Source organism: Cupressus sempervirens, chromosome 7 (genome assembly GCF_028749045.1).
Source record: "Cupressus sempervirens isolate cs-2001-9-10 chromosome 7, ASM2874904v1, whole genome shotgun sequence".
NCBI classification, from domain to species: domain Eukaryota; kingdom Viridiplantae; phylum Streptophyta; class Pinopsida; order Cupressales; family Cupressaceae; genus Cupressus; species Cupressus sempervirens.
Genome location: NC_143124.1, coordinates 265,803,319 through 265,829,127, shown reverse-complemented (window position 1 = coordinate 265,829,127; position 25,809 = coordinate 265,803,319).

Genomic DNA, 25,809 nt, shown 5'->3' with positions numbered 1-25,809 from the left:
GTAATTTTTGTTTCCAAGATTGCTTCCAATTGTAAGAGTTGTGAAGGTGGAAGATCTTTTAACCAATCTTCATGTGACTCTACTGTAGATGTACCTGCAACATTAGAAGTATCCTTCAAAACAATGAGGTCGGCCCCATTTAAAATTGGTGAGAAGGCAATAGTAGGTAGTAATGAAATCTCATAAGCATTAGGACCAAACTTATGCAAGATTGTACAAGGTCCTATCTTCTTCATTTGGAGTTTGGCATGATGACCTTTAGGAAGTATTTCCTTTCTTAAATATGCCCATACTTTGTCACTTGCTTGGAATTGAACATCTTCCCTCTTCTAATCTACATGTGCTTTGTATTTTTGTAAAGTTTGTTCCAATGTATCTTTCACCTTTTCTTGTACTTGTTTGATAAGGTTAGCCAATTCTTCTCCTTGTGCACTAAATATTTTGTTATTAGGAAACTATCTAAGTTCTAGAGGTCCCTTTGGATGATAGCCATAGATTATTTGGAATGGTTTCTTTCCTATAGACCTATTGAAGGAATCATTGAAAGCAAACTCAACTTTTGGACGAATTAGATCCCAATTTTGTGCATATTTCTTTGTGATGCATCTAAGGAGGTTTCCAAGAGATCTATTTACAACTTAAATTTAACCATCCATTCGGGGATGGTAGGCAGAACTAAATTGCCAGTTAGTGCACAAATTCTTGTGCAAGGTTCTCCAAAAGTGTCCTTGGAATTTGGTATCTCTATTTGAAACAATAGAGTTAGACAAACCATGCATTCTTACAATATTTCTAAAGAAGAGGTGAGAAATATGAGAGGCATCATGGGTGCTTTTACAAGGGATAAAGTGTGCCATCTTGCTAAAGTGGTCTACAACTACAAATATGTTATCATATCCTACTTTTCTCCTTGGTAATCCTAGTCCAAAGTTCATAGATATTGCATCCCAAGGTCTAGAATGGATTGATAGAGGTTGGTATAACCCTTGGTTAGTTGTAGTACCCTTTTCTTGTTGACATATAACATATGAATCTACATATTTCTTGACATCATGCTACATTTTTGGCCAATGATAATGTCTCTTAACAGCCTCTAATGTTTTATCAATACCAAAGTGACCACTCATTTCTTCACAATGTTTTTCCTTTACCATATTGTCTCTCATAGAGCATTTTGGAATACAAAGTTGATGACCCTTAAAAATCAGTCCATCTTGAATAAGAAATTCAGAAAAATCTATATGATACCTATCCATAAGAGCAGTGCAAACCTAATATATTTCACCAAAATCTGCATCATCTTTGTAAAGGTCCTTCAACTCTTTGATTCCTATGCTTTGAAATTGGATTTCGTACACCAAAATGATCCTCCTAGTTAGAGTGTCAACAAATTTATTTGGTTGGATTACTCATGCTTTATGGTGAATGAATAGGCTTGTAATTGTTCCATCCACTTGATATGTTTCACACTCAACTTGTCTTGATAATTTAAGAAACTTAGAGCATGGTTATCTATAAAAACCACAAATTCTTTAGGTAATAAATAATGCCTCCATTTCTTGAGGGCTTGAACCATAGTATAAAGTTCTAAGTCATAAGTTGAGTACTTCTTTTTAGCATCATTTAGTTTTTCAAAGAAGAAAGCCATAGGTTTATTGTCTTAGCTAAGGACTTCCCTAATTGCTAGGTTACTTGCATCTGTCTGAATAGTAAAAACCTTATTAAAATTAGGAAGAGTGAGTATTAGATATTATGCTACCCTTGATTTCAAATATTAAAATGCATCATTTGCTAATTTAGTACAAAAAAAGTTTACCTTTTTACCTCCTTTTATTGTATCCAATATAGGTGCACATAGATGGATAAAGTTCTTAATGAACTTTCTATAAAATGTTGCTAAACCATAAAAACTTCTTACATCACTTGCATTCTTTGGAGGAGACCAATTGATGATTGTATCTACCTTTTCTAGATCCATTTTTAGTGTCCCTTGTCATATCACAAATCCCAAGAAGATGATTTCTTTCTACAAGAATGTGCTTTTCTCAAGGTTGAGCATTAGTTGATGCTTGTTTAACCTTTTGAGAACCAATTCAATGTGTTCAATGTGTTAGTCCAATATGCAACTAAAAATTAGTATGTCATCAAGATAAAAAACTAAAAACTTGCAATTGTAATCATAAAATATTTCATTCATTAGCCTCATGAAGGTAGAGGGGGCATTGCTTAAACCAAGTAGAATTACTAGCCATTCATAGAGACTTTCTTTAGTTTTGAAGGTAGTCTTGCATTTATGACAGGGCTTGATTCTTATTTGGTGATAACTAGATTTTAGGGAAATTTTTGAGAAGTATAATGCACCCAATTGGTCTATGAGGTCTTCAATCCTTGGGATAGGAAATCTGTATTTGCTAGTAATTTTATTAATGGCTCTACTATCAGTACATAGTCTCCATTTACCATCATTTTTGGGAGCCAAAACTGAAGGGACAACACATGGGCTAAGAATTTTTTGAATAAGTCCTTTATCAAATTATTTTGCAACTTGTTTGGATATTTAAGCGTTTTGAGTAGGAGTTAGTTTGTCTGGAGCTTTGTTGGGCAAGGATGCTCTAGGGATGAAGTCTATTTGGTGGCCTATGTCTCTAATGGGTGGTAGGGATGAGGGTAAATATTTTGCAACCACTTCCTTTTATTCTTTAAGAATCTTTTGAACTTCTTTTGGGACTATTTTATCCTTGCTAGGTAATGGTTCATCCCTTGGTTTCAGAATTAATAGGCTTGAGATTATAAGTTTTTCCATCCTTCACTATGGTGTATGTATTTTTTCTACAATTATACATGGCATCCATATCATATTTCCATGGTCTTCCTAAGAGAAGGCGGCAAGCATCCATTTCTACAATATCACATAAAACTTTATCTTTGAAATCACCTAAAGAGAACTCTACCATGGCTTGTTCAGTTACAAGGGTTTGCTTCCCTTTTGTTAGCCAAGAAATATTATAAGGATATGCATGAGGAATTCTTTCTATTTCCAATTTTTGAACCATTTCTTTAGAAACTAGATTTTCTATTGATCCTAAATCAATTAATAGATTACATACCCTTTCTTTTCATTTGATCCTTGTCCTAAATAGGTTCTTCCTTTGTGCTAATTCTTAAGCATAAGGTACTGTTAGGAATGATTGTCTCATCATTAGTGCTACACCTTCTTCAACCTCTAAGTTTCTTTCTTCTTGTACCAACTAGGTTCTTATTTCTCCTTGATTGTTGTTGTTTCATTTTTTAGGGCACCTGTTTGAATAGTTTCCTATTTGATTGCATCTGAAACACCTAGGAGGTCTATTAGTTCTCCCTATTCCTCTATTGAAGGATCTTTCTCCTCTAGAGCTTCCTCTCCAACTATTTTCACCATGGTCTTTTTTTGTTTGCTCCATGGATTTTACTTCATTGGATGATTGACCTCTTTGCCAAGAGTTTCTTCTGCCCCTATCATTTCTACCTCTTCCTCTATTGGATTGTTCATTTCTTCTCTTGAATTTTTCTTCCACCTTTAGTACAAGTTGCACACATTGCTGCACGGTGGTTATTTTTGTCAAACTCAATTCATATTGAATAGATAACTTGAGTCCTTGCAAGTATCTTTCCAACTTGATACTTTCAGATTCAACCTCCCATGTCCTCATCACCAATGCTTGAAACTCATTAGTGTAGGCTGAAACTATCATGTCTTTTTGACTTAGATTCATTCTTCTTCTATGAATTTGGACTTCATAGTTTAGGAACATAGGCCTTCCTAAATAACTTCTCCATTATTGTCCATGTGGGTACTAGACCTTTGCCATTCTTTACTCTATCACCTTGGGTGATATTCTACCATGTCAAAGTAGCACCTTTCAACTTGGACTTAGCTATCTTTGTTCTTTTATTCTTACAAATCTCATCACATTCAAGGAAACTATTTAGGGCATCCACCTAATCAACTATAGCATCTAGGTTAATTATCCCATCATAACTTGGTAAGTCTAATTTGGAATCCATGGTTCTTCTTTCCATGAGCTTAAGAGTGCTCACAAGAAGCCTCTAATCTAGATGTATTTGTTCTTGTTCCTCCAAAAGTATTTCTTCATCACTCCCTTCATTATATTCTTCAAACTTCCTGGCTTTGGTAAGCTCTTCTCTAAGCCTTTTCAATGCATCTCTCATTTGTTGCATCTCAATGTTTCTAAGTTCATCTCTATTCCTTTGTGCATCTCCCTTTATCTTCTACTCTTTCAAGTATTTAATTATGTCTGCATTAGAGAGCTTGGATGACAATCCATCATTCTCTCTGTTTGACATTTTGACAAAAAATTTAGAAGCCCAAAGACCTCAATGGGCTTTGATACAACTTGATGCAAGTGATAGGTTGGTATAGTGGTAGGTTGGGAGAGATCAACCCACAATTAGACCTTAAGAAGGTTTGAGAGCCAAACTAGACCCTGGAACCCCACACTTTCACCTTTGCATAGGAAGACTTGATACATGACACAAGACTTATATAATTTTGTTCTTATATCAACATGGTCATGTTGACTAAATTTTAGGAGCCAAAAACAAGGAAATGACATAGTTCCTTCAATACACCCTTGGAATGCTAGTAGTCCAAGAAATGAAAATTTAGCCTACAAATTGAAGGTTTAGGATTAAAAAATAAACATAAACATTAAAATAGTTGTTATTTTAAATGTACTATAGAATCCCAAAGTGTCGAGACTTCATGAACAAAGATGCTAACATAACTCTTGGGACAACAATTAGGCCTAAGGGGCTAATTAGGTCACTTTTACAAAGGAAGTGAAATTCAAACATGTGATAAAAACATTACAAAATTTTTATTAAATAGATAATATCCAAAATATGCTAAATCTAGAGTTATAGGTCTTGGGAATAAGTTTTGGGTCTTAATTGCTTGTTGTCACAAAACAACACATTGGTGCATACATGATATATGCACCTAGGGCATCATTTTTCTCCCTTGTCCTTGCATATAATGAACTAAAAGAAAAAGACTCTTAAAGAGGGCTAATGGTACAAAGATTCCACCAAAGGCCATAAATTTCCTATTGTGAAATCTGGAATAATAAAGCTATTTCTACATAAACCCTACAAACCCTCAAAACTTGGGTTGTTTGCACAAAAAAAAGGTATAACTTGAGTTTTAAAGTGTTTTAGGACCTTAAACCAGTTGCATTTGAAAGATAAGGTGATGGAGCATCCAACAAAACTAGGCTCAAACTTCTATGCACCTGTACAAGTCTATACCATGCAGACAACTCACCCGAAAGGTAGAAAATAGGGTTATTCTTTATTGATGTCAAGGCAAAAACTTACAATCTTAGTTCCACCTACCTAAAATGGCTTTATGAAGGTCTTCCCCATATGATCCAAACAATTTTCAAAGGTTGTGACCATTGGGAGATTGATCACATTCAATCTACCTAATTATGATCAACGACCAATTCTTCAAACAACATAGCCTTGTTGCTAGTTTGGTAGTTATCGAATATAAAATGAAAAGCCTCAACGATTAAAATGAAAAGGTAGTGTATAGCCATCATAATTCCACAATTTTTCTCAAAAAATAAAAATTCACCCCCTACAACACATGTGAGCAATCTCTTTGCATTCATAACTGACCATCACCAGCTATAGTTTATGCAAGAATTTAACAAGTTGTCATTGTGATCATTAGTAGACCATTCCCTATGTCTTGACCAAAACCTACATCATGTGTCCTTTTTTGGTAGTACTAAATACTCATGAGGGTCAAAATATTAATACATATCATCATACAATCTTTCTAAAGAATCCCTTTATAGAGACCCTTGTGCTCATGTGCATGAGGAAAAATGAAGGCGTTCCACCTATTTTGACTATTCATGTGACATTATAGAAGGTGTGCTCCCTTTCCAGCACAACTTGCATTGATGATGACAATAATTTGACATCTTCTCATTCAACTAATCTCGTTTCACCATGACCAAATTTGGGCAACTTATCTGCCATGCCATTTCCATCCTGATATATGCAAGCCATATGGATCTAATGGTAATATTCCACTAACATTTGGATTTAATCAATTATGACTTTCATTGAATAGTTGCATCAACCTACACCCTTAGCATCATTAATGATTATCATAGAGTTCCCCTCAATGGAAAGCTTATTGATTCCCCAAGCTCTCACCATTCTTAACCACCAGAGGAGCAGCCGTTCATTAGCTTCATTGTTAGAGCCTCCTCTATAGTTTCTAGTATAGGTGACCTCCATAGTTCCCATATTGTTACAAAGGACACCTCCCATTGTAGTGCTTCCCATCATTGTAGAACCATAGAAATTTAGTTTGAACCAAGATTCAGGGGGTGCCACAACATCTTCTTTCTAGCCAAGACTTTTAAATTGTCAAATTGGGCCACAATTGAGCCAACATTCCAAGTTGATTCCCATTTCATATCTAGTCCAGCTCGGAGGTTCAAGGGGTTTTCCAACACTAGATCTTGCTACATTCTTTTAGGAGCCTAATAATTTGTTGGGCTACCCTCAAACTGGTAGTGGCCTATTCCCCAAAAATCTTATTGTTCCTCTCCTTCTAGATTTTTGAAGTAACATATGGGGGGATAATTGACCATAAGTTTTTGAAGCATGGGTGAGTAGTCAGACCATCCCAATGAATAATTTTTTTTAATTGACTCTCCATGCACCACTGGACCTCCCATAAGGAAATGAATTCCTTCCAAACATCTATGGAAAAGGGCTAGTGGATATGTTTGTGTGGAATAGATTCAACATCCTAGAGACATAAATTGTAGTAGTTAGTGAGTTGAAACCCTCTGTGCTAGGTGTTATCAATAATGAGGATCAACCTATAAAAAGTCATCCACCAAAAGAAGTCTATCTTTGGTAGGATCCAAGGGTTGCATGCTTTTCTCTCCCCCCCCCCATACAATAGAAATAAGTAGACTTAACTATGAACTCCCTTGAGGGTGTGTGTTTCCATTCTAAGGAGTCCTTAATCAGAGTGAGCAAAATCCTATAGGTATGGAGAAGGTCCTATAGCTCCTAAGAAAGCCCCAAATCCTTTGGCTCAAATTTCTAGAAAGTAAGCCATTATCTATTAGGGGTGATAAATTTTTGAGTCTAAAGGCTATACAATCAAGTAAACATCCCATGTAGTGGTAAGAATTTAGTATGCATGAGTTGATCTTCCAAGAAGTCAATAGAATTATGATTCCCTATAATCTAATGACACCCCTCTTTTAGGATCTTTCAGGTGTTGACCACATTGTTCCACATCTTGGAGCCCTTGGGAAGAGCATCTGCCCAAGAGAATTGGTGGGGAGACAATCTTCTAAGATATTTAACCTCTATAATGTGACACCAACTACCGTAGGAGTTCACCAATTTCTAGCCAATTATGGTTAATAGGGCCTTATTTAAAGTGTTCTATTCCTATTAAATTTAGACCTCCAAGAGCTTTCGATTGATAAAATTTCTCCCATCTAACCAAATTCATTCTAGACTTCTCTTCAGATTTGGACCATAAGAAATTCCATTGGATTTTCTCAATAATGTCTTTGAATCTACCTAGGATTTTGAAAATGGAGAGAAAATGCACTTGGATTCCCTGTAGGGAGGCAGAGAGGAGCTAGAGTTCCCAACATTACTCAAGATTTTTCCTTTTTAGCCCACTAGCTTCTTTCGAAAGAATTTAACCAAGCCATTCCAATATTGATTGGGGCCTTCATTTATTGTAAGAGGTAGATGAAGATAAGTATCTAGGAGGGACACCTCCTTGCAACCAAGAATACTTGTCACCTTTTCTCTCAAAGTGGCAATGGTGTTAAAGAAAAACACTTTTCTTTTCTAGTAATTAATGCATTAACCAGAGACTAGTGCATATTGATTCAAGGCATCTTTCCATTCTCTAGCTTCATGGATGGAGGAGATTCCAATAATAAAGTATCATCCAAAAATTGCTAGATGATTTGTGGGCAACACTTGGAGGTAGGTTTAATGCCCTTAATTCTACTAGAGTTAGTCAAAGAAACTAAATTTCTACTTAAAACTTCTACTACAATAATGAAAGAGTAGAGAGATAGGGGGTCACCTTGATGAAGAACTTGGGAGGAAGAGAAGAAATATCTAGGGGCTCCGTTAATGAGCACTAAGAAAGTAATAGAGGTAGCAACATTTTTTATATACTATTAACCTTCTCATTAAAATTGAGTTTGGAAAGAATAACAAAGAGAAAATCACACTTGACCTTATCATATGCTTTGGAAATATCTAGTTTAATAGACATAACTAGGTTGCTAGACCTTTCCATAGAGTGTATTACTTCATGGGTGGTTATAATCATGTCAAGAATCTGCCTCCCAGGCACAAATCCATTCTGATAGGGGCCAATAAAATTTTCTAAGAGGGGATTTATATGATTCATCATAATCTTAACAAGAACCTATAAATTTTGTTACAAAGTTCAATGGATCTGATGTCTTCTAGCCTCCGAGGGTCCTTAGTCTTAGGGACGAGAAAAATGAAGATCTGGTTAAGTTCCTTAAGTAGCTTTCCTATCCTAACAATGTCATGTGTAGTATGGATGGTGTCACACTTAACAATGTCCCAAAAATATTAGAAGAACACATGAGGAAACCAATTGCGATTAGGGGATTTATACTGATCCTTATTAAAAACAACCATTTTGACTTCCTCTTCTTTGACCTTTAACGTCATTTTTTCATACATCTAGTCATTTATCACTAGTTGAAATGACCTCAGGATATCAATTCGTAAGTTGCTATTAACTTGGGTAGCTAGGGGGTTGTACACTTTTTGGAAATAGGAATGTACTTTATCTTCTATCTGTTCCATTTTAATGACATCATGGTCATTATCATCCATCAACTTGTTGGTAGTGTTTCTCTTTCTCCATTTCAAGGCCAATCTATGAAAGAACGTTGTGTTTCTCTCTCCCTCCATCAACCTTTGGACTCTAGATCTCTATTTATAGAAGAATTCCTCCTAAGGAGTGATGAGCCTATAAAATGTCATATCTATTTCCATTTTTTATAACACTTTACCCCATGGTTTTAATATATTTCCAAGCTATTTCCATACATTAACTTGGTTTATGAAGCATTAACTATGATTAATGATTTATTGATTAACAATTGCATGTGTAGCTAGTTTATGCTAGATTATGATGATTTATTGTGATAAATAGTTAACATTGAATAATAATATACTTGAGGTGGTTAAATTTTTTTTGTGAGTTATTTGATTTGTTCATGAAGCTAGAAAGAAGGTGAAGCAAGTTGACACTTGTCAATATTCAACAAGTGCAGAAAATGAAGATAAAGTTAAAAGTCAGTTTCAGAAAAATAATCATATCTCACTCAATTATTAATGAAATTAAGAAATACTTATGGTTTTGGAAATCTGAAAAAAAAAGCATTAAACCTTTTGAGCATTTGAGTTGATTTGAAATAGTTAATTAGCACCATAGATCAGAAGTTGGTTGAGGAAAAAGTGGCACGTTTTCAGGTAGCATAAAACCACTTTCAGTAAAATGACCATAACTTTCACATTTCTTAATGAAATTTAGATTTTCAAAATGATCTAGAAAGGTGAAAAGGAGAAGCATAACATGGTAAATTTTTTTGATCTAATTCAAAATAATGAAGGATATCCATGCATTTGCGTAGACTACTGAAAATGTGGAACTAAAATTCAGCACACTTTGTCATTACTTTTGTAATAAGATTCTTCCTTGTTTAAAGGAATGCTAGAGACACTTTTTATATTTTTGTTAGGGAGTTAACAATCTTATATATTTGAAATTGAAATCAAGCATTGGAGATGTAGATGTATACATATATGAAAAGTTGTAGTTTTTAGTATACAGTTCCTGCAGCCATTACTATGTAGTTTCTTGCAGCCATTACTATGTATTTAGATTTATTTTCAGCATTGTTATAGTTTATGTTTTGCAATGATAGAATAACTTAGAGAGTTTCATGGTGTGCATATACTTTGTAGACCTATTTCAAGTATATGTCCTTGGGTTGACAATTTAAATGAACCTTCTCTATTAGAAATATAACTGCTCATTTTGGATGTCTAATCCATGAGTTGTGTTTGTAAATCAAGTTATTGATCTAATTGGGAGGCCAAAATTTTTGGTGTCGTTTCTGGGGACAAGTCAAGCTATGAGAGTCTTTGACTTTTTAGCTGCTCATTATAATTTTTCTAGAATCTTAGTTTCTTTTCAAAGCACTTAGAATTACAGAAGTTTGCATGTAACACAATATGGATTTTAGATCCATGGAGAATGAGAATGAAGATCCAATATCATTTTCAGCAAGTTTGGAAATCAATGAAGATGTGTTCTTTAGCATACTAGAGGAATTTTGTTCACATATTGATGAAAAATTTCAAATTTGTGAGGAGGAAAAGGAATACAACCTTATTTTTCAAAATGAAGAGATCACCATTCACAAGTTTTCTGTTCAAGATGAATGTGATGTCAAATCAGAACTCCTACTTCAAGAAGAGAGTTGCAATAAAGTGAAAATCAGTCCGCTCATGCATAAAAGTAAAGAAGATATTGAGGAAGATCAGTTTTGGAATGATTTATAGGAGTTTTTCTTAACATTAGATGTTAAACTGACATCTTTTGTAGAGAAAAACTATGAGCCTTATAAAGATGGTGCAAAAATTCCTATAATTTTATCAAATCAGCCACACAAATTGGTTTTTCAAAGTCAAGAAGAGGATGAAGAAGTAAATCAGCTACACAAAGCCAGAAAGAAGGGTTAAAAATTTGTTCTTTCATGAGGGTTTCCTATTAGACATCTCATTCATATGGAGGAAAAGATGTTATCAAAAGCTATGGTTGTAGCAAAATAAGAACTTGCCGTTGAAGACAAAGTGACACATTCAGCTGCACCTAAAGGGGACACATTTCAACTTACTTATATAATTTAGTACAACAATATATATTGTCAACATGAAGTTATAAGTGATTTTCTTAATGTATTTTCAAAAATCTTGTTGTTTGTTAAGTTTCTACTAATGTTGCAGCTATTTCTCATTGTGCATAAGCATGTAAAGCATTAGAAGATTTTGAGAAAAGGAAGATACTTCAAAGAACCAGTGAATGGTTTTTTTTTAGTGGGTCATTTAATTTGGTTAGTGTAGGATAGGATAGGTTAGGGTAGGTTTCTTAATCAATAAGTGTTCTTACATAGTGTCTTAGAGTTACTAGTTGTCTAGTTTAGTTTGTTTCTTGATTTTTCTTGTCTTAATGACTATTTTGGAGCTCATAGTTGGTTGGTTGCTCATATTTCAAATCATTTTTCAAAGGGTGTGAGTGAGTCAAGTTTCAACTTTTGGAAGAGAGTCTTTGCATATATTTCCAAACATTCAATTGAGTATTTGAGTCTTCATGATGTCAAGAATGTTTTATTTAACGATGGTGTCTAGTTGGTCTTATCTATAGGTTTCATGTTGTAAGAGTCAGTCCTGCAGCAACTACTATTTGGTTTTAACAATCAGTCCTATAGCCAATGCTCTTTGATTTAATAGACACTCCTGCAACAACTACTATGTGATCCAAAAGACAACTTTCATAAACTATGAAGATAATACTCATATTAAATATGTAGCACTCTTAGAGGGACCTGAATATTCATCAATAAAGGGACTTGTACTTTTAGCTGTTTGCAAAGTTTGATGTTTCTGACAACAACACAAATGGTACTATGATTTCCATTTATTCATAATAATTATCATTTTTAGTAATTGATTATCTATGCATTGCATTTTGGTTTTCAATTATCATTATTGTAATTAAATGCTCCATAAGCAATTTGATGTTACCCTCATCTATACATTCTCATTTGAGGACAAACAACCTTTTAGTTGAGGGGAGCACATGTATACCTAGTTTTATTGACATAGACCATAGGAGGATGAACTTTCATGTATATCTTTTATAGTACCTTTGAGATTCTTGATGATTGATTAAAGTTGTCACAAGATTCCATGTTGAAAGCTTTCATGACTAACTAATGCCTATCCCTTGCTTGAGGACAAGCAAGATTTCAGCTGGGGGGAAATGATGAGCCTATAAAATGTCATATCTATATCCATTTGTTATAACACTTTAACCTATGATTTTAATATATTTTTAATCCATTTTCATACATTAAATTGGTTTATGAACCATTAACTATGATTAATGATTTATTGATTAACAATTGCATGTGTAGCTAGTTGATGCTAGATTATGATGATTTATTGTGATGAATGGTTATTGTGATAAAGAGTTAAAATTGAATAATAATATTCTTGAGATGGTTAACATTTTTTTTGTGAGTTATTTGAGTCATTCATGCAGCTGGAAAGAAGGAGAAGCAAGATGACACTTGTCAATATTCAGCAAGTGCAGAAAATGAAGATAAAGTTAAAAGTCAATTTCAAAAAAATAGTCACATCTCATTCAATTCTTAATAAAGTTAAGAATGGTTTATGGTTTTAGAAATTTGAAAACAAGGAGCATAAACCCTTTTGGGTGTTTGAGTTGGTTCAAAACTATTAATGAGCACCACATATCAGAAGTTGGTTGACGAAAAAGTTGCACATTTTTAGGCAACATAAAACCACTTTCAGAAAAATGAACACAACTTTCACATTTATTAATGAAATTTAGATTTTCAAAATGATTTCGAAAGGTTAAAAGGAGGAGCATAACATGGTAAAGTGGTTTGATCTAATTCACAATAATGAAGGAGAGCCATGCATTTGAGTGGACTTCTGAAAATGTGGAACTGAAATTCAGCACACTTTGTCATTAATTTTTTAATAAGATTCTTCCTTGTTTAAAGGAATGATGGAGAAACTTGGGTATGTGCAGGATCATAATGTACAAAACTATGTCCTTAAGTGGCAGTGAAAAACCAACAAATAAGGGTTATGTCAAATTGACACATAATTTTAAAGTGGTTTTAGACTTTATATCAAAAAGTTGTAAGAAAATAATCTATAAGAAATTGAATCTAGTTTCTAAAATACAAGGTCTAGAAAAAAATATTTGATTGATCAAAAGTTTGGATTTTAATGCAGTACTACAAAAATTTCATGGCAAAAATAAAAAGTATGTGTATGTCTGACCACCTTAATCATAATGAAATTATAATATTTTTAAATATAATTTTAGATATAAAAATTAGACTCATGCCTAGATGTGACGCATATTTTTGGGAATTTTTATTCCAAATAAATAATTAATTATGAATTTTCTACTATACTATTTTCAGAATTAAAAAACTCCCGTGTCTGACCACCTTAAATAGTTAAAAAAAAATCAAAATTAAGTTTTTTTTTTTTTTTTTCTTATACTAGTTGAAGCATAGAATGTGATGCATCTTTTGGATTTCACAAATCTTATACGGTTTGAAAGTTATAGCTATTTTTCAACTAGTATGTCAATCAACACTTTGTAGCTAACTCCATTAGAAAATAAGTAATAATTACTTACTAAACTCATAATTTGACAAACCTTACATTTATGAAAAGCTAAGAACATTCTTAAGAAACCCTTTTCATTACATCATATTTTGGTTTAGAAAAAGTCGTCAGCTACATGCTTGAAGTAAAAAACACATAAGAACATGCAAAAAACACATTTTCGGGATGTTTTAAAGATGACCATATAAGGTTGGTATCAAAAGATATAGTAGGAATTATAAAGGTATTAACTGTTTTCATTTAGTATCAAGATGGGTGGGAAAAAAGTTGGAATAGATTTTGAAATTCTTTGAGGCATTTCAGAACTACATATTTTTCAGATCACCACTTTTTGGCACACCATGATCCTGCACATACCCACTTGTTATATTGTTGTTAGGTAGTCAATAATATTATATATTCAAAATTGTAATCAAGCATTGGAGATATAGATGCAGATATATATAAAAAGTTTTAGTTTGTAGTATATAGTTTTGGCAACCATTATTGTGTAGTTTCTTGTAGCCATTACTATGTACTTAGATTTATTTTTAGCACTAATATAGTTTATGTTTTGCAATGATAGAATAACTTAGAGAGTTTCATCATGCATATACTTTGCAAACTTGTTTCAAGTATATATCCTCGGGTTGACAATTTAAATGAACCTTCTCTATTACAAATATAACTACTCATTTTGGATGTCTAATACGTGAGTTATGTTTGTAAACCAAGTTATTGATCTAATTGGGAGGTTGACAAGGAGGGCTTTCCGTTTGTCTCTACACTCCCTCTCCTCTTTCTACTATGCAATCTATGCATTTCTTTGTGCAAGTTGATTTTGGAGAGCTTCCAACTTCTTTTCAGTAGCCTTCTTTTCTTTGGATAAATTCCCAAACAAGGTTTTGCTCCATTCTCTCACCTTTTTTCACATTCTGTCAAGTTTTCTAGCAATACAGAACATGGTCATGCCTTCTACCACTGTGCAATATAGTCTCTAACTTCATTTTGCGAGTGCCAGATGATTTCATACCTTAAAGACTTTCATCTAGTTGAACTTTTTCTCTAGGGGAGAAGCAACATAAAATGATCTAAAATTGTCCTTAGATACACCTTTAGGGAGGTGTACTAGAGAATGTCCCATCCATAAGATATTAGAGCCTTGTAAAGCCTAACTTGCATTAAGTGTTTCCCTAGTCTTCTATTAGACTAGGTGAAAGAAGAAACTTGGAGATCAATATACATCAGATCATTTCTTCTAAAAAAATTCTCCATGTCCAAAATACTATTTGAAAAATCCTCCAATCCCCCCAATTTCTTTGAAGGTTAAAATGGGGTCTTAAAGTAACCCATACACAAAATGATTCCTTTTTTGATGGAATCAGCCACAATGGTAGCCTAATTCTAGACAACAAGCCTACCATTATGAGTATTGGGAGAATAGAAATTAAAAATACTCTAACTGTGACTTTGGGTGGTAAAGTTTGTGGCAACAAAATGGGTGCTGACAGATATATCCATGCCCAAAGCACTATCGAGATTCTACAACATAGCAATGCCACTAGAAGCTCCATTAGCATCACTATAGGTATATTTATCACCTAGCCAAACATAATCAACCACTCTCAAAAAGACTTACTCAATCATTTTCTCTTACTACAAAAGAATCATATTAGTGTTAAGTTCAATGATCCTTCCTCTTGGGGCTATTCAACCCTATCATATTCCAGAATATGATCTATTGAAATATTCAAATATGGAAAGAATACTTATGAGAGGGGGGGGGGGGGGGTGAATCAAAAGTATTGTACTTAAACCATTAAATTTTTTAACTAAACTAAATTGCATGCATGTAAATACATCAAGAAAACATGAATTAAGACATGCATCAACAACACATAACACTGGAATTTGGTAACCCAGAAACCCTCCAAGAATAAGAAGGTAAAACTAGGGTGGGGATGATACCCAAAAAAGTTACTGTAGCAATATTGCTCAACCACTTCTGATGGTCTACCCTGTTAAAGGCCTGCCCTATTAGAGGCTTTACACTATGTCAATAGTGACCTGGTTAAAGGATTTCAAACACTTAACATGAAGTGTCACTCTGTTAAAGGATTTAATCACCTTTTGATAAGGATCTACAGATAGCTGTTAAGCCAACCTATCTACATAGGATTTCCTTGCTAATATAATGGTAAGAGAGTATTAGGTATTATAAACTTGATAGTTTGCAATCCTTGATTACTGAATGCAAGTACTTGTTCTGGCTCTTTCTTTGATTTTGATCCTTTGAGATCTGATTTCTATTTTTCTACTTTGCTTTGTTCTGATCAACTGATTATTGAATTGTTGCTCTTACTTTCTATGTCTCCTTTCACTGAATTCTATTTCCTTTAACACTGCTCTCCTTCTCTCATCTCTCTCTTTTAATGAAATTTTTGTCTTCCTTAAAAAGACTTTGAAGACTTAGGGTTAGATATGGATCTATGATCCACATTGAATCTTAATTTCCCACTCAATACTTTCCTTTTGCTGATTGGTTGCATGCAGATTGCATAGAAAATGTAAAAGATTCATTCTTATCTCTATATCTTTTGAGATTTATCTTATGTTGGCTACAAAAATGGTTTACATCATGGTTTGTGCAATTACAAACTCTTATGCTGATATCCTGAGTTACTTGTCTCCTGAAGCATTACTAATGCTCGGCACATGTTGTTTCTAGGATAAATCGACACCTAAACAAACATGTATCACTTGGAACCTTATGTTACTCAACACTTGTTATTACTTGGCACTTGTTATTACTCGGCACTTGATATCACTCGGCACCTTATGTTACTCGGCACTTGATATAGCTCGACACTTCATATTACTTGGCACCTACTCTTTGCTCGGCATGTATAGTGAAAAATGGTTAAGTGTATTGACACTCAACTGTCAAAATTATTCTTTAAACCAAAAATCTCCCCCTTTGACATGAGTGGCAAAAACACTTAACTAAGATCCTGTGATCTTTGACATTATTTCATGCATCTTCTTATTTGCTTCAAAAATTTTAGGAACAAATAACAATATACCTTATGAATTCTTATTATGTTTTGTACACTAAGTGACTTCTGTCTTGTTGCTGCATTCTGACCAATATGTTATATCAAAATTTTGAAAATTCTCTATCTCCCCCTTTCATCATATCATTCTACACTTGACTCACCCATAATTAATCCCTACTTAACACTCCCCCATACTTATTCTCCCCCTTTTTGACACTTATGTCAAGGGTTCTATAGGGAAATGCCATACTTGGCCCAAAATGTACTATTTACTTCAAGGAGTACCTTCAGAGCTACATCCCAATTTTCTAGTGCAACATCCAATGACTAATGCTAGATGGCAATCTTTGCTGCTAGGTGTACAAGTCCATCAGGTGTAGAAAGATTGGGGTCTTTCTTGAGGACTGTCTCTGCATTCATCTACTCCTTGTGAAGTAATTCCAAATGAGGAGTAATAGAGGATTGAATTTGCATAAATTTAGCTTTGGTGATTGCCTCCTCTACTGCTAAGACATCTAACTCTTTTTGTGTGTGAAGCGATTGGGAAAAATGCTTCTCACTCTGAGCTGGATTTGTAGGGAGTTGCATGCTAGAAATCTTCAGATTTCTCTCCAAGCTCAGTATCTTTTGGCTGGTGTCTTGTGTGAATGTGGAAAAATCACACAACTTGTTGTATAGGACAAATATGTTTCCAAGTAAAATTTTAACTTTTTCAATTTTCTTGGCCAGTTCCACTTGTGATAGTGCTATATCACTTGATATTTTCTTGTTTACCTTGCCTTGGAATTTTCTTTCTGACCATTCTGGTAATTTGGTGTTTGTTTCCAGGTCTTCACTAGTCACCTGATCAACTATATCAGCTAGTTGCTCTATAATTGGTCTTGATTCATCTAGAGACTATAAGTAGAAAGCTTCTATGAATATGTCTTTGATTTCATTCAAGGTAAGCTTGTGCTCGTGTTCTCTTCTTAGTGCTTCTTGTCTCCTTCTTCTGTCCAATGTACTATGAATTTCATTGATCTTCTCTTCAGTGAGAGTGCTGGATTCATAATATGGAATCTTTATTTATTCATCAAGCTCAGGAACTCCATAGTGAAGTTTCTTGACTGCCTTTGATGAGCTCGAGCCTGGTGTCCTGATTTGTAATTGTAACCTATCAGTGCTCAGCTACTGAAGAGTCTATGTTGGAGTACCAAATTTTGGTAATGCAACCAATGTTTGTATTACAGACTCCTCCTTCTTACTTGTCTGATCTTTTTCTTCAGCTTGTATATCCTTTTGATGATCACTAGGTGGGGTTGAACTTGCTAGCTATTTAGATGTTTCTTTAATTTCCCCTGCTACTGTACTCAGCATCTGAAGTGTGTCAATGAATACACTTGGTGGAGGTGGTGGTGGAAGGAATAGAATACCAATAGATTGTATGGTCGAAGGTGGTTCTTGTGTTTTCACCTTGACTACCTTTGTTTTGACTTCTGGATTCTGCAATTCATCAACACTGACCAATACTAGATTTGAACATAATTTTTCTACTAGTGATGATTACTCAAGGATTTCTAAATACTCTGCATTTAATGGAATGATGTTTCAACTTGAAGTGTCTGTAACATCCTTGATTTTGATAATCTCTGCAGGTGTGATGGTGGCATGAGGAGGACTAGGAGGGGATACCTGTGTGTCTTGCACACTTTGATCTTGTGGCTCAGCTATATCTTTTTCTTCCTTTTTCTCCTCTATATGTGCCTTTTCTTCTTTTTCTTCTTCAACCTTCTTCTCCACTTGTTCCTTTTCTTTTTCTTTGATTCTTGATGCCTTCTTCTCCTTTATCTTGGCACTTGCCTCTGCCTTATATTCTTCATTATACACATCTTCTATTTTCTTGTAAACAATTTTCCACAAACTTGTGGATTTTGTAACTACCTCTTCAATTTTGTTCTGTAAAATGTTGAATGCTCTATGTTTGGGAGTGAATCTATTGTTATGCCTTTTGACTACATTCGTTATTTGATCCTTAGTTAAATTAGGCAACAATCTTGCTAATTTTGATTCCCTTATCTCCCTTTCCATTTGTAAACAAGAATACCATTTATCCTCTACAATTTTATACAATTCTTTAGGCATTGATTCATCTAATTCTAGAGGTGTGTGCTTATATTCAGCCATCATAGCATACACAGATTCCTCTAATTTATTTTTCTCTACTTTGGTAAGCTTAGAAAAATTTAGGTTCTTTAAACCTTTCAAATCATCATTCCTAATTTTTGAACATAATTTATCAATAGTAGTATGAGGATTGTGCCTTACCACTTGAAATTGGTTGTTGTCCTCTGACTGTATCTTCTCCTCATCTATTTGAGGTTGGGCAACAAATTTTCTTTTCTTCTTAGGCTTGGTAGTAGTCTTCTTTGGAGTTTTCTTCTTCTCTTTTGCCTCCTCTTGGGATTTTTGTGCTACAACACTTGTAGTAGGTCTCTTTGGTGCAGAAGCAACTACTTTCTTTCCAATGGGTTGAGGAGCAGGAGGAGTTGTGGCCTTTCTTTTTGTGACCTTGGTTTCAACTTGTGCTTCCTCGGCTTCTTCTTCCTTAGCACTTTCCTCTTTGTCTTCTCCTATCCCTTGAGTCAGACATTGTGGTTCATCTCCCTCATCTTCAATGTCTTCTTCTTTCTCTTCTACTATTCCATCTCCTTCAACACCAAATTTTCTCTTGATTTGTCTCACCATTTTTTCTTTCTTCTTTACTACTGAGGCAGTCTTCAAATCTGTTATCACCCTTGATTTAACAACATCATAGGTTCTAAATTTTTTTGCATTCTTATCAACTTCTTCTGCAAGGAGGGCTGTTATTTCTACAGAGGCTTGATCAATGTCGAGTTCATAGCCTAGTGGCCTAAGCCATCTTATTCTAGGTATGACTGCTTGTATATAGGTATAATCAATATCTACAAGGAAACAAATATATTTTTCATATTTCTCAGTCAATGACACTGGAATCCTCATTCTTTGTTTCATGGACTATTTAAAGTCCTCAAAGTAACTAGTCATTTGGCCATCAAAAATTTCACCCATCTATTCAATATATACATTGATTTGTTCAACAATTGTTTTATCTGGACTCCATCTCACCTTACCTACAGAAGGGAATTCTTTCATCAAATAGAAAAATATGCACACCAAAACTTATCCAAATTTGCACTGAGCTCACTTGATCTTCCTCATAGCTCCCAAATTCTCATTAATCTGTTGAAACATGAGCTCTACTAGATCATAAGTATGATCCTTTTTAATTATTTTGTATGCAACATCAATTGCTATACATGGCAAACTATTTAACTTGCTTGACTGTTAGAATTTGTGTGAAATAATTCTCACAGCAAAATCTAGTAGGGGATCTGTGACTGTATCAATAGTCATTCCTCTATTATTCCATTTAGCGCCCATGTTTTTCTCTATTAATTCCCTTTTGTCACTACGCAAGGTCTTTGGCCGATCTAGGGTTGGAATACTAGTAACCCTATGAATAGTTCTCTTGGTGAATTTCACTAGCCCTGATTCTAACCAAAAGGCTCCATCATGTATTCTACTCAAAACTATGCGTACCCATTCAATTTTGAAAACAATAATAAATTCTAGGGTTTTGGTTAATCCTTTTCTTTCTACTATTGAGAACTCATCTTTCAGTATCTTGTTCTTACATAGCTTGTCATATGCATTGTAAATCCCTAAATCTCCTATGGCTCCAATTTTGCAGTTATAGCATCTACGAACATCTTGGACCATAAAAACTTTATCAAGAATAACTGATAATGCACTTGCAGGATCATTCTTATATGCAACTTCTGGAATGGGCTTGAATTTAGGTTGCTTGACTTCATTACTAACCAACTGTATTTCATGACTCTCTTTACCCTTAGAGGTTCCAAACCCAGATGCCATTGTTTTCCAAACTAGGGTTTATAGTCTAAAACAAATTTATAAACTCTACGTAGCTTGGCACTTAAGTAAAATACCTCAAATCGATGACACTTGTGCTGAATCACTATTAAAATCTTCATAGATGGCTTCTAAGCTGACCTTGATCTTCTCCACTCTTCTTAGCTTTGCTTCACATTTGAATGGTGAGAAATGATAAAAAATCAAACTATGTACCCTTCAAAATAGAGTAATTAATGCTTAGTGTGCTTACAACTATCTACTCAACACTTGAAGGGTTTTGACATGACTCAACACCCATTCTGTTTCACTACTCGGCTCCCATTAATATTTTACAGCTCGGCATCATCTATCAACTCGATCGTTCTTAGCAACTCGACACCTGAAGATAATTTTGCAAGACTCTTAATTTTGACTTAGCATCTTTGCTTATGCTGGTTTCTTCTCTGCAATTCTTCTATGTCTTGGGACTGATGTACATGATGTAACTTATTTTATCAATTCCACACACCCATTCTTGCTTAATTTGATGAAGTGTGATCACTTGACCCATTAGGTGAAGTGATCTCTGCACTTGATGTGTTGCACTCATCTTTCTTCTTCCATGTCTTATTCATCTCACTTCTTATATGTTCAACATCTATCTTTGTGTTTTCATTGTTGAACTTAGAACTTGGCACCTTTGACCTTGTTGGACAATTCCTTCTAACATGACCAGTTTTTAAGCAATTGAAACATGTGGTTTGACTCAACCATCTTTTATAGTTCTCCCTGAAATGTGTTCTTATGCAATTCTGGGGTGTATTTCCATATTCTTGACAATAGTGACAACTGTACCTGGTGTTGTAATCCCAAAATTCATGGTTTGATGTCTTTGCTGGTTGATTTGATGTCCACATAGGCTTTGATCTGCATTCAAAAGCTCTATGTCCATATTTCTTGCAATTATGACAGTGACCCTCAAATCTTGATGTCTTAATAGTCTTGGTTCTACATTCATATGCTTGATGACCTTGCTTCTTGCAGTTATGAAATGGTTCATACTCTTAGGTTTATCATGCTGATGGGCATTCTTGCTTCTATATACATTAGATGTATGTCCTTTCCTTCCACATAAATGACATGTAGGTTTGAGATTTTTACCTTTGTCGCTTCTTTGTTCTGCACTCTTTGATGATTCTCCAACTTCAGTGTTGTTGTATCCAAGTCCTAATGTATCATGGGTTGATCTTGGAGATTTCAGTAATTGCTCAAAATACTTGATGGCTTCATTGGGTTTATTGAAGTTTTCTGAAATTTCCTTTTCTCTTCTTAAGTCATTCTATAATTGTTCATTCTACATTTTTAGTGTAGAGATCTCAATGTCTTTCACATTAAGTTCATGATGAAGGTTCATCATTTGGGCAAGTGTATCCATCTACATGTTTGAGATCCTTGTCAATTCAGTACATTTTTCTTCAAGCCTATTTGCAAGATTTCTTTTGTCATTTTCCATCATGGTTTTATCTTCAACTACTCTTTTCTTTTGTTTAGTGATTTCACATAACATTATTGCCTGTGATTCATGTTCCATCTTAAGAGATCTTATCTCATCTACTTGAGCTTTTTTTTCCTCCATCAGTTTTGCAATTGCTACATCAAACTCTTTAGTATCTCCATTGGAAAATATGTTTGTGGTATCAATCTCCTTGTAGTTTATCTCATTTTTGGCTATGGATAGATCCTTCCTTCTTTTCAATGAGTTTCTCAACTTGTTTCTAGATTCCTCCAAGCTATGCAGAGCAAGTTGCACATCTATCACCTAATTTTCAATGATCTTTCCAAGTTTGAAAATTTCCATCTTTAAATCTTTTCCTCCAAGCTATTAGGCTTTTTCTTGTGAGAACCTAATCCACTCTGATATCAATTTTTGGAATATTCAAATATGGAAAGAATACTTATGAGAGGGGGGGTGTGGGGGCTGAATCATAAGTATTATACTTTAACCAATATAATTTTTAACTGAAAGTAAATTGTATGCATGTAAATACATCAAGAAAACATGAAATTAAGACATGCATCAACAACACATAACACTAGAATTTGGTAACCCAGAAACCCTCTAGGAATAAGAAGGTAAAACTGGGGTGGGGAAGATACCCACAAAAATTACTGCAGCAATATTGTTCAACCACTTCTGATGGTCAGCCATATTAAAGGCCTACCCTGTTAGAGGCTTTAGACTATGTCAATAGTGACCTGGTTAAAGGATTTCAAACACTTAACATGAAGTGTCACCCTGTTAAAGGATTTAATCACCTTTTGATAAGGATCTACAAATAGCTGTTAAGCCAACCTATCTACATAGGATTTCCTTGCTAATCCAATGGTAAGAGAGTATTAGGTATTATAAACTTGATAGTTTGCAATCCTTGATTGTTGAATGCAGGTACTTGTTTTGTCTCTTTCTCTGATTTTGATCCTTTGAGATCTAATTTCTATTTTTCTATTTTTCTTTATTTTGATCAACTAATTATTGAATTGCTGCTCTTACTTTCTATGTCTCCTTTCATTGAATTCTATTTCCTTTAACACTGCTCTCCTTCTCTTATCTCTCTCTTTTAATGAAATTTTAATCTTCCTTAAAAAGACTTCGAAGACTTAGGGTTAGATATGGATCTACGATCCACATTGAATCTTAATTCCCCGCTCAATAGTTGCCTTTTTCTAATTGGTTGCATGCCTTTCCAATTTTCCAATTGGCTGCATGCAGATTGCATAGAAAATGTAAAAGATACATTCTTATCTCTATATCTTACGAGATTTATCTTATGTCAGCTACAAAAATGGTTTACATCATGGTTTGTGCAATTACAAACTCTTATGCTGATATCTTGAGTTACTTGTCTCCTAAGGCATTACTGATGCTCGGCACATGCTGTTTCTTTGATAGCTCGACATCTAAAAAAAACTGTATCACTCAGCACCTTATGTTACTCGACACTTGTTATTACTCGGCACTTGATATCACTCGACACGTAATGTTACTCGGCACTTGATATCACTCGGCACCGTATGTTACTCGAAACTTGTTATAGCTCGGCACTTGATATAGCTCAACACTTCATATTACTTGACACCTACTCTTTGCTCGACATGTATAGTGAAAAATGGTTAAGTGTATTGACACTCAGCTGTCAAAATTATTATTTAAACCAACATGATCTTCATCTTTTATGGTTCTGGGTTTCCTTCAAGGTTTTTTGTTTCCCTTGTGTAATATCATTTTGCATTTTCTTTTGATGGATGTTCTTGATCAAAGGTCTTCCAATCCTCATAGTTAATCCAACATCTTCCATATTCTCTCCTCTAATCTTTCTCTTCACAACCATCCATTCAATTTCATTGCTAAGGAAATCAAGGGTTGGGCCCTCAAAACTAGGGGAAAAGACTTCAACAATACCTAGAAGGGAAACCACAAGGGCTTCATTTGTGAGATAGCCCACAAGTCAAGTGGTGGGTTGTAGTAGCTCACAACCCTCTCAACAACCATTTCTTTGGCAAACAAAGCATGTCCTAGATGCAGCTTTTCAAAGATTTGCATGTCAACAATCTCCACCTCTTCATGAGTAACAATGTCCAATAAATCAGTCATCCCCTCACCTTGCACTACATCCTTCACTTTCATAGGAGTTTTGGTACTCTCATCAATGCAAGGGCTTCCATTTTAGCTGAGGATCCCCTACAAAAGTTTTGGTGGAACCTATTAATTCTATGTTTTCCTAGGTTTTGGGTACAACGACCCTTTTAGCTATTTTCTAACTTTCAACCACCTCCACACCTAGGGATGAGACCTTGTTCTTGAGTTTCTCACTCTTTGGGCTCCCCATAAAAAGATGGCAATAGTTTTTAAATTTCTTGTAGAAAGGAACAACATTCTCATAAACCAATAATTGTGACTAGGTCCCCCATTTAGACTTTAGGTCTTCTATGCTTGGTAGGAGTTTATTCATTCCCACATTCACATAGATCCTTGGGAAACCCAGTTTGGTCTTTGAACCAATCATCATGTCCATTTTTATGAACCATCTAAAGAAGCTACCAATCCATCTAAAAACACACACATCTAGGAATTCCAAGGGGAGCCCACACAAGCATATCCAGACTACGGTGGATCTGTAGAAGTCAATCTCTAGGTTAAAACCTATTTTCCATTTTCCCAACATCAAGTGGTGTCTACCAAAGTTCCAAGATCCAACCATGATCGAATCCTAGTCCTTTTTAGCCATGAAGCTAAATAAGAAAAATGCCCTAGCCATCGCAAAGATGGATAAAAAACTCATTAGTTTCTAGTTTGTTGAGCATCTTTTTTAGACCATATCCACTGTAGGTCAGAAAGAGACAAAATTTCAATAAGGCAAAGGGTAAACCCTAAGGAAATCAAATCTAGAATAGAATCAAGTAAAGAAATCAGAGGTCAAGTGGGTCGTAAGGAGAATGTGGGTTTTGCACCAAAATCTACTAAAGTCTAGGATCCAACAATAGCCCCCAACTAGTTTGACTTTGGGAACACCATTACGATGGGACTACCTAAGGGTTTGGGGCTCAAGCAAGCTAATTCATTAGGAACAACACCAAGTTTCATCATAATAGTAGTGTCCTCTAGTAGATGGAAACATCAATTCTAATATTTTGTGACCAACCCTAAATCTAGGAAAATAGGGGTCGGTTCCAATTGGTGGGAAGGGGAGAGGTCGAGGGGGGATCCATCCCTCCCAAGACTTAGAGGGCATGGAGGCAGGAAGGAGGCCTAGGGTGAAAAAGTTGCAGAGTGGTAAAGCTAGAAAGTGGATAATATCTTATTTTACATAAAAATATTCAATGTCAATATCTATAAACAAACTCAATATAATATCTTATTCCAAGGATTTGATAAACCCAATCTACACGTGGATTGAAGTTAAATATTATGTATCCATAATTTTGATTGAATAGAAACATTTTAATATCATTTAGAAAAAATATATGTAGTATAAGTTTAAAACATCCAAAACAAGAACCATATTAGGATTTAAAATACATGTATCCAATTTATTTGTCTATATGTAAGTAGAAAATCACCAAGAACATCTATGATTAGAACATTGATAATGATAGTTAAATAATAGGCCTCTATGATTGAGTTTTACATAGAAAACATTCAAAATGCAAGTTATTTATAGCCAACTAAAAATTGGCATCGTGAAAGAGACTCTTTTACATTCTTGCATAATTTTAGCACAAAACC